Genomic DNA, 11,046 nt, shown 5'->3' on the forward strand with positions numbered 1-11,046 from the left:
AAAAAGGTCCTTTATTATGCCATCATGTCCTACGCGCTCAATTTCTGCAATGTTACTAGGTTCTTTATTGATACACGACAATACGCGGGAGATATATTTATTAGCACATTAATATACGTAATACGTAAATGAAGCTAAATAATAAGATAACTAAGAGAAACAATGAAAACGATTTGTGAGTTGTAAAATTAACGTCACTTTTTCTAGACATGCTTATTAATTAAAATAAATTATTTAATTTGACTGTAGTAGTTTTAATTATTTTATTAAATACTGGCTGGATGACTGCATGACATTTGACATGACAAAAAAAACAACAGAACATCTGTTTAATTTAGGAACGATACATATGTCGTTGTAAATTATCCTTGGCGATACATTTAGAAATATTATTTATAATAAAATACATTTATATATATATTGCTTTTATTGGTGTTAAGTGAATATATATTAGTAAGGTTTTACTGAGCTAATAACAACGTAGTGTCTTCATAATATTTAAGACAAAATATCGATAATAGCTTAGGCAAACTGTCCTCAATTTATGTCTAAAATGTATATGATATAATATTAACATTGCTTTTAAGAAAATGTTTCATATGTTAGAAATACTTATTTATGTACTTCATTTAATATATTTAATAATTACATATTTCTATATTGTATTTGATTTAATAAAAATATAATCGGTTTCAGAACGTCATTGGTATTGTTTGGTAAAAAAAAAGTTAAAAAAATAGTTTTTCCCGCGCATAGTTAGTATATTAAAGATAATAAAATTAACACAATAAAATTTATTACTTCTACTGGTGTATTTATTACATAGATACATATTTCAATGTAAGCATTAAGCTTAAAACACATTGGACTTAACATCTTAGCTCCCAAGCTTAGTGGCGCATTGGCAATGCACCATTGCATCAATATTTTTAGGAGCACTAATGTTAATGAGCGTAACCATCTGGGAAACATTTCAGAAGCAAGTCTATCTACATATTTCATTAAAAAAATGGACATTGCATATTAGACTTTTTTTGATAGCGCATTGTCATCGTAGTATAACTATTCCCGATTTATTCTTGTTAACCGACTTCAAAAAAGGAGGAGATTCTCAATTCATATATACTTATTTATTTATTAAGTATATTCGGGTATAAGTTTTTCGTTTATCAGTATTTTATCTTTTAGCATTGGTATAATAGTATGGATCAAGTGAATCAATTGTTAATAACGAGCACAGACCTTAAGTTTTATATATAGTTACAACACTCCTCAATAGATGGCGTTGAACATACAGCCGCAACAAATTTTCATATTCACGTAAAAATATAGATTATTACTTCACATTTTATAATGTCAATTATCTGGTTAAATGTTATGGTACAAAGAAATAATGGAGAAGAGATTGCTAATAGCCGTGAATTAAATATGTCAGAGCGTCATCATCGCATTGATGTGTTTCAGTTCAAAGGTGAACTAGTGCAATTCCATACACAGAAGGTAATATCCTCGATCCCGATCGATGAGTGAGCATTAACAACCACCAATATCTCCAAACCATCAACTGTCGGCAAATATGTGAGGTATTTGTCCGTCTAATTTTCTGTACTAATATTTCATAAATAACTTTGCTCAGGTTTAATTGCGTCAAGGAAATTAAGCTTACATGAATAAATAGACAACTATTTACAGAAATATCACTCAATTTGCCTTCACTGGGATATATATAAGTGTTTCAAATGTGAATCGTACGTGTAATGTATGTACTCATACAAATGTACTCTTCAGAGTATTGCACTTCTGCAATGACACTTATAGCTTAAGTAGCAGTTTCCGTCTAGTTAACTAATTTTCAAATAAATTCGCTTTGCAAAGACAAAGTCAAATTAAAAAATTTTTACGTACTAAAATAATTGTAAAAGTAAAATGAATTATGACAATATAACACAAAGAAATGTATAAAATATTTTTTGACGAATACAATTACTAAGAACTTTATATATTTTTTTTAATACTGAAACCTTGAAACTCGTCAAACTTACCAAGCTTTAATTTTAATGAGCATAGTTATAGCGTGATTACAAAAATATAACAAAATAATGACTAGAGTTTTGTTGAGTTGATGATAATGATTCACGGGTGGTAGAGCTTTGTGCAAGCTCGTCTGGACAGGTACCAACCACTCATCTGATATTTTACCGCAAAACAGCAGTGCTTGGTATTGTTGTGTTTCGGTTTGAAGGGTGAGTGAGCCAGTGTAATTACAGGCACAAGGGACATAACATCTTAGTTCTCAGGGTTGGTGGCACATTGGTGATATAAGCGATGGTTAACATTTCTTACAATGCCAATGTCTATGGGCGTTGGTGACCAATTACCATCAGGTGGCCCATATGCTCGTCCGCCAACCTATACTATATAAAAAAAAGATTATGTCGTCTAAAATCTATATACAAATATAGATACATATATAAGCGAAATACCACTATCTGAGATCACCAAATTTATAAGTCCGATTGACTTCAAATTTAGAATAGTTACTGCTTTCGTGACGTTCGTTCTATTAAGAATATATTTTACGAAAATCCTGTCCAAAATATCATCAACTGAAATTTAGAACATAAGTATTCAACTCTATTAAAAATTTAAAAGGTATTTACAAAATAACTTGTATGAATTTCACCAGTGAGGACGTGCAGCTAATCGACACCTCCTTAAAATACCAATAAAATTGCTACTTGTTATAAATTCACTTAATTACTTAAAACTTTGTTACAAAGTTAAGTTTTTCAGTATTATGGAGTTGTGACTAATCATCACACCTTTCACCAAAGCTTAATTACAACCTATCAATGTATTGTATGATGTTTGAACTTGTATTGGTAGCGTCAGGAAAAGCAATCATTTTTGTATTCAATTTTTTCTGTTTCAAAAAAAATCTCCAAGTATACGTCTCATAGACATAAAGTAATATTTAAATAAAATTGTGTCTGTTTCGACAAGTTTATGATCTTCATAGTATAGTTGGTACGGCTTTGTCTGAATTCTACTCGATTTCGATACGTTCCCGATTCAATTCCGATCCAACTTGAAATAATCTATTTTTATTCGAATCACAACCGAACCGATAATATGTTAACATATACCGTTATGTCAAAATCCAACTTAATTGTTAACTTTTATGCCAATAGACGATAATTAAATTAAATTATAGGAAAACGGATAAACGGCAACGATCACGCTTCGATTCGATTGCGATAAAGTGGCAATTTGTTAGTAGATGGCATGTCTGGGTAGGCAGAATTGTCCCCCAGGCATGTCTGGGTAGGTACAACCCACTCATCAGATATTCTACCGCCGAACAGCAATACGTATTGCAGTTTAAAGAGTGAGTGAGCCAGTGTATACACAGAGATACATAGCATAGTTCTAAAGGTAAATTGGGCCTTGGCGATGTAAGGGATGGTTAATATTTCTTATAATGCCGATGTCAACAATTGCCATTACCAGGGGAACATAAAGCATTAGGTGGCTCATTTGCCCGTCCACCTATCTATTTACCTACGTTATTTATTATATATGTAGTATGTTTATTACATGATTAGGTAATTTTTATATAAAGATATGTCTAGTTAGGTGTATATACGAAGTAAGTTTACAGATATTCCAATAAAACTTCTTATTCTTATAATAAATCAATGTTTTCAATATACTTTAAAAATAAATAAAAACTTTTTGCTGACCATGCAATTGGGTATTAGTAAGCTAAGGCTGTGTAGTAACGTAGCCATAGCCACCAAACCGCAAACACCACACACAAAAGGGTACCCACCACCCACGATCCAAGGGCGGAAAATTTGCAATTGCTTAGAAATTAGTGTTCCTTAAAGGTTGTTGGTTGTTGTTATTGAAATTTGAAGAAAAGATACAAAAGACTAGACTTGTCTTTGTAAAAGTCGATTTATACTTGAAATTATATGAAACTAGCCCTTTGTTAAATGATTTCAATAAAAAAGTTTAGTCAGGCAAACACCAACAGCGACATTTTATTAAAAATCTAATGTTATGCAATAAGTAAGTTGAATATAAAATTTAATAACAAACCAGAGGAATGAAATCTCGTTATACATTATAACAATTATTATTAAGTTTATTTTACTAATTACTTTAAGATTTATGCTCATATTTAAATTGAATATAATAGAATATAACAGTATCAATTTATGAATTTAAGTATTTTACTTAAGGTTTTATTTATAAAATTTGTTTAAAGGGTGAAAGTTAAGATGATGACGATGACAGCGAAGGATACCAATACTAATTTAACTAAGTTTATAATTGAGGCTGTTATTAATTACAAATGATGTTCTCCTGGGCGAGGTAAAACCGTGCTTTCAGGAATCCACTTTATTAATTACCAATAATAGCTGTATAAAAAACTAAATCGAGAGACAAAAATCTTTATTAAATATAGAAGCATTTCACTTACTTATTGATATTCAAAAATATTTACCATTGTTACGGTAAGAGCGAATCAGCCCAGAGAAGAACCAGTGACAGAAGCTCAACGGGATTTTTGTGTTTGTTTTTCCAACAATTGCAATTGACTTTGGAATTATTTATATTTCTATTTTAAACGACCTGGAGGCGACCGTTTAATCCCCAATGTGTGTTATCATCTTAACAGCCTTTAACACAGAAACAGTTACCATTTTTTTTTTCATTATGAATGTTAATGATTTAATTGTGAAAACGTGATTCGGATATTTTTGGTTTAAAAAAAAGAACTCTCCTTTATTCACACCTGTGGAGGCAATTAGATGAGGTGGAAATACATAAAATACGTGTATAAACATTGTGATCAAACACATGAATAAGTAAACAAATAACATGGCTTCCTATAACTATTAGCTACTAACGAACGCTGAGTAACATTAACATGGTAAGGGTTATTTTTGATTGTCAATTTCATGGTTTAAGCATTATGATCCCCCTGATGAATAAAAAGGTGCCCTTTATCCAAGTAACGATCTATGTAAACCGTGTTAATGGCCGAGGTGGACTAAATAAGAAAAAAAAACCTTGATTTCTTACGCTTAAAACAGTCTTGGAACATAAACGGTAGGTATAGAAACAGTTTCTAAATAATTCTAGAAGTGATTTATTAGTTTAGTATTCCGGAGTATATGGTAATGAAACATATAACTCGACCTTGCTTGGTCGTTGACTTTTCTATTTTTCATAACACTTAGTAATTTTTACTTATTATTTGATAAGATCACTTAACTTTTTAAATGACCTTGTGCTATCCCCTGACTTCTAGTCTAAGGCCCAAAATTATATGATTTTATGTGATGGGAGGTGGTCCTGGTTAAATTCCTAATCGTAGGTTGTAGGGCTTTGTGCAAGCTCATCTGGGTAGGTACCACCCACTCATCAGACATTCTACCGCTAAACACCAAAACTTAGTATTGTTGCGTTCCGGCTTGAAGCATGAATGAGCCAGTGTAACTTTAGGCACAAGGGACATAACATCTTCGTTCCCAAGGTTTTCTTTTTTTTTTTTTATATTTGCCGGGAGGGCAAATGACTCTACTCCACCTGAAGGTAAATGGTAGTAGAGTCCAAACGCTACGACGGCCAGTACAGTACAGACGGGAAAAACGTTCTGCACTAGCCGCCTTCGCCTTGCCGGCCCGCAAGATGCCTCTTCACGCCTCGTTTGAAGGAACCCGGGTTGTAAGAGGAGGGGAACACGTGAGCTGGTAAGGAATTCCATTTTTCGGAAGTGCGACAAAGAAAGGAGTTGCCAAATTTCTTTGTTCGCGATGGAATTGATGTCACAGTTAGGCGGTGACATCGAGAACCAGCTCGCGTGGACTTAAGAAGGTTTGTGGTAAATTGGCGATGTAAGGAATGGTTAATACTTCTTACTATGAGTATGTGGTGGTAAGTGGTCACCACACCATAGACATTGGCACTGTAGAAAATATTAATTCTTACATCGCCACCAACATTGGGAACTAAGACTTTATATGTCTTATGTCTGTAGTTCATCGGCTCACTCACCTTTCAAACTGGTACCAACTGGTACCTCAACCATACTAAGTATTGCTGTTTGGTGTTAGAATAAAACAAAAAGCCCTGTCGCCAACTTAACCATACATTTCATTATATATTTTGTTTTGAAATAAAAGAAAATAACATTAGCTCAAAGTGCTGACTTTATTTAGAACATTATGTGAGAAAGTGCTGACATTGACCGTCATGTGGGTCAGTCAGGTTTAGTAAAAATTCTAGGAAATAAAGAAAGCTTACATCTAAATCAAAACTTTACCGAAGAATAGAAAACTTTAGCGCAGGTGTAATATATCTCATCTCATCGCCAAACAGTTTGTAGAGTGAGTGAGCCAGTGTAATTATAGACACAAGGGAAATAACATCAAGACAGTATGAAATCATTTGGAATATTATGCGCATTTGTGGTACTGAAATAAATAATAATAAAGGGACTTTTCTTTATTACTAGATATCTGAATTGATTTTCTTATATATATATATATATATATATATATATATATATATATATATATATAAGATATATATAATTAATTATATATAAATGTAATATATAATGGAGTATTAATTAAGTAATTAAATTATGTGATTTAAATAAAGCCATATAATATATATATATATATATATATATAATTATTACTACTATAAAAAAAGACAGATTACGATTAAGTTTGATTGCAGCCGATTTTAAATAAATAAATGTGTCGTCTCCTTACCTATATAATTAAGTTAAGTTTCACAATGTACAACCGACTTACGTGTCTTCTCAACATTCGTGATAATGGCAGAACAAAAAAAAAGTGTTCATGATTTTTTTATACTAAGATACTATGACAGAAACATTCACGTGATACCATTTTGTTTATATATTATATACAGAAGTAGATTCGCAAATGGGCCCCCTGATGTTAAGTACTCTGATTACCACCGCCAATATGACAATATGACACTGGCGCTGGTAAGAAATAATAACCATTTCTTACATCGCCAATACACCACCATCCTTAGGAACGAAGATGTTATGTCCCTTGTGCCTGTAGTTATACCATTATATTGTTATTATAACGTATTTATTACTCACTCACCCTTAGAACCGGAACGCAACAATACTAAATATTTAAGACGGGCTTACAGAAAACCTTACCAAAATTATTAATTGTTTATAATAATAATTATTATTTATTTATGTTGAATGTAAAAAGAGTAACTACTGATTTATTTGCCGGTTCTTCTCGGTGTAATTTAAAATGCGAGGTAATATATTAAATTTAATATATTAAAATGGCGATTCAGAAGTTTTTGTAAGAATTTTGTTGAATAAAGTATAATACATTTTGTTTTTGACTATTAATAGCCGGGATAATAAGTACAACGTCAAAATTGTTGTTCGAATTATATCAATCTCGAGACATGTTATTCCTACAATGTTCTTAAGTCATTGAACGTTGGTAGAAGTTATGGCTCGGAACATGCTGTTCTGTGTATTGACCTCGAGGTTAGGGGACTTTGAAGTGGTCGGATTCGGTCGCCATGGTGATTTGTCGTATTACGCCCAAGAAATAAAAGTGTTTGATAATATATTGTGGGAAATGTAAATTTATTCAACAATTATAAAATTTGATGTTTTAAAGGCAAGTCGGCTTGGTAACAGATTTATATTCGCTTACCAAGAAAATTAACTGTTTAAAAAATATTTACTTATACAATGTTATACATTTTTGTTGCAATTAACTCTTGTGTTAATAATTTCGAGTAGTTCGAAATTCAAAAGTTATTTAACAGGAATGACTTTGACATAATGAGTTGCTTCATTTGTGCGAACCAGATGATAAAGAAAATAAATTTAAATTTGACACTAAGCATCCTAAAAAAATAAAAGGCAAGTCGTAATACCACGAAGTCCCAACACCCAACAAATAACTACAATTATCTTTATTTTTCATATACATGCAAAAAGTCTGTTGACTGGTTTCAGCAGTCAGTCAGTATCAGCCTGTTAATGTCCCACTGCTGGGCTAAGGCCTCCTCTCCCTATTGAGGAGAAGGTTTAGAGCTTTTTTTTTTTTATAGAATAGGAAGGTGGACGAGCATATGGGCCACCTGATGGTAAGTGGTCACCAAACGCCCTTAGACATTGGCATTGTAAGAAATTTCAACCATCGCTTATAGCCAATGCGCCACCAACCTTGGGAACTAGGATTTTATGTCTCTTGTGCCTGTAATTACACTGGCTCACTCACCCTTCAAACCGGAACACAACAATATCAAGTATTGCTGTTTTTTTTTGTTTTTTATTATTATTATTATTATTTTTTAAGCTTATTCCACCACGGTTGGTAGAATAAACATGTGGCAGAATTTCAATGAAATTAGACACATGCAGGTTTCCTCACGATATTTTCCTTCACCGTCAAGCACAAGATGAATTATATACACAAATTAAGCACATGAACATTCAGTGGTGCTTGCCCGGGTTTGAACCCACGACCATCGGTTAAGATTCACGCGTTCTAACTCCTAGGCCATCTCGACTTTGGTTTCAGCATTGATTATTATTCTAAAACGTATTGAAAGACGGAACTAAAACTTGAAATAATTATGGCGCTCGTCATCCGTATATGAAAAACATAACCCCCAGCGGGTTGAGGTCAACTTTAAGTGCATTTATTCCATTATTTTTTACGGAACAAATTCAGTTTTCGGTTAAATTCAGTAGAACAAATCTGGAACTAACCTGGAATCGAATTTTACTAATTTATAACGATTACGATACGTTCCTGATTCAATTCCAACTTTGAATCATCTGTAATTATTCGAGTCAAAATTAAACATAATTGTTAACTTTTATGGCAATAGTCGATTATTAAATTAAAGAATAGGAAAACGGAAAAACGGCAACGATGACGCCTCGATTCGATTGCTATAAAGTGACAGTTTGTTAGAAGAATTGCCCCCTGACTTATCTACATTCATGTACGATATGGAATCTCGCTCAGTGAAGGCACTTGAAACAAGGTGATATTTTTGGCGACATTGTTATTTACAAACTATTAAATATTTATCATCTAATAAGAAATTAATAGTCATAGTGATGTTCACAGTTCACTTTATCCTGTTGTTCAAATTACTGTTTTTATTAAATACAATCTCATGTCCTCTAGAGGACGCCATATTAAATTTAGAGTGACGTCATATAGTCTATAACTAGCGGACGATCAAAACGCCTCTGACGATACCTCTTTCACCGGAACAGATTAACATAAATACGTACGGGCTAAATCATAAATCTTTCGCTTCACCGTAATCTAATAAATAGTAGTGCATAAGTGTGTATGCAAACATAAGTCCGCTCTGTTTTCCCTCTCTCTCATAATCCGATGAGATGGCAAATCCAATATTACACTGCCAACTGTAGGATAATAGACATTATATTTTCTGTGCCTAAAATAACATTGGCACACTTGTGTATTAAGCCAAAATACAATAGATGGCGCTATCAGACGATTGCTTACACAATTAATCAAGAAGCATGACATGCCTAGTGTTGGATGATCCTATTATGATGATGCTATTTTGAGATAAAAAATCATATTTTTTAATCACAGTTTCACTTCCTGCACAAAGATAAAAATTAAGATAATCGTTATGGGAGTAGGGCAGATCATCAAAAAATATTCATACACGGATAAAGTAAAAACATTAAGAATGGAATGTGCTCGACTGACTATTGTCTGATTATGTTATGAATGGTAAAGCCAGAACGTCTGGTGTGGTAATCGTAAACGAATTATAATGGTTAGTGGTCCCATAAACTTTGTTATTGTAAAAAACATTAACAATCCTTTACATTGATAATATGCCAACCTTAGGAACTAAGATGATATGGGTATCATACGAGCTTGCCCAAAGCCCTACCACCGAATACCTAATCACGATAAATATAATAAAATAATGTCAATTTTATTTTATTTTGCGATTTATATTATTTTAAGTACCGACTAGGTTTAGGATTTACTTTATTATGTATTATAACGAACTAAATTTCAATAATAATAATCAACAAATACGAACTCCAAGCTTTTTATCATGTAATGTATTCGTGCATTGTGTAAGCTTAAACTTTATTTTTTTTAATTTAACATTTAAATTTTATTAATACACAAAGGTTTTTAAGCACATAAATCAGGCACCTAACTGTAATGAGTATTTCCTTAGATTTAATTGATATGGCTAATTAAATTTAAAAGTAGATTTTAGGCAGTTGTCAAAAATGTTAAATCCTAAGTCCTTAGTTACGGCTTGCTACACTAAAGTTTTCAAGCTGTAAATATTTATTTTCGAAAGTTAGAACGAGATAATGTACATATTGTTATATACAATTCTTATTTCTATAAATAAATTGATAAGCGATATTATAATGTATTTATTTAAGTCATAATAAAAAGTTTTTTTTTAAGTTTACGGTAAATTTAAAAAAGATGACGATCACATTATCACCTCCAATGCTTTCTATTGCTGAATCGGTTGTTATTCGTTGCCGTTTTATTTCAGTATGCAGTTGAAATTTGTTTCTCTTACTACATGGATCTACGGTAATATATATATACACTATTATAATATATACATTATTATGAATAAGGAAAGAAGAACATAATAGTTCGCTCGTGTATAAATTATCACACTATATACTTTTAAAAGCAAGGAAACGCGATTTTTATTTTCCCTGCGATAAATAGAACACTACCACACCTCGCGTTTTAGGTGTGCATTAACGCTATTAATTATTATATAACGAAAGCTCACATTTATCTGCATAAACTCATTCTGGATATATTATCTAGTATTCATATATAACACAGATTAAAAGATTAATATTTATGTAATCTTTTACGCCTTAATCAGTTACGCGCATTCGGATACAAATTACTTATTATCTAGAAAAATATTTAATGTGAAGTCGAGATGGCC

The sequence above is a fragment of the Nymphalis io genome, chromosome 8 (genome assembly GCF_905147045.1).
Source record: "Nymphalis io chromosome 8, ilAglIoxx1.1, whole genome shotgun sequence".
NCBI classification, from domain to species: domain Eukaryota; kingdom Metazoa; phylum Arthropoda; class Insecta; order Lepidoptera; family Nymphalidae; genus Nymphalis; species Nymphalis io.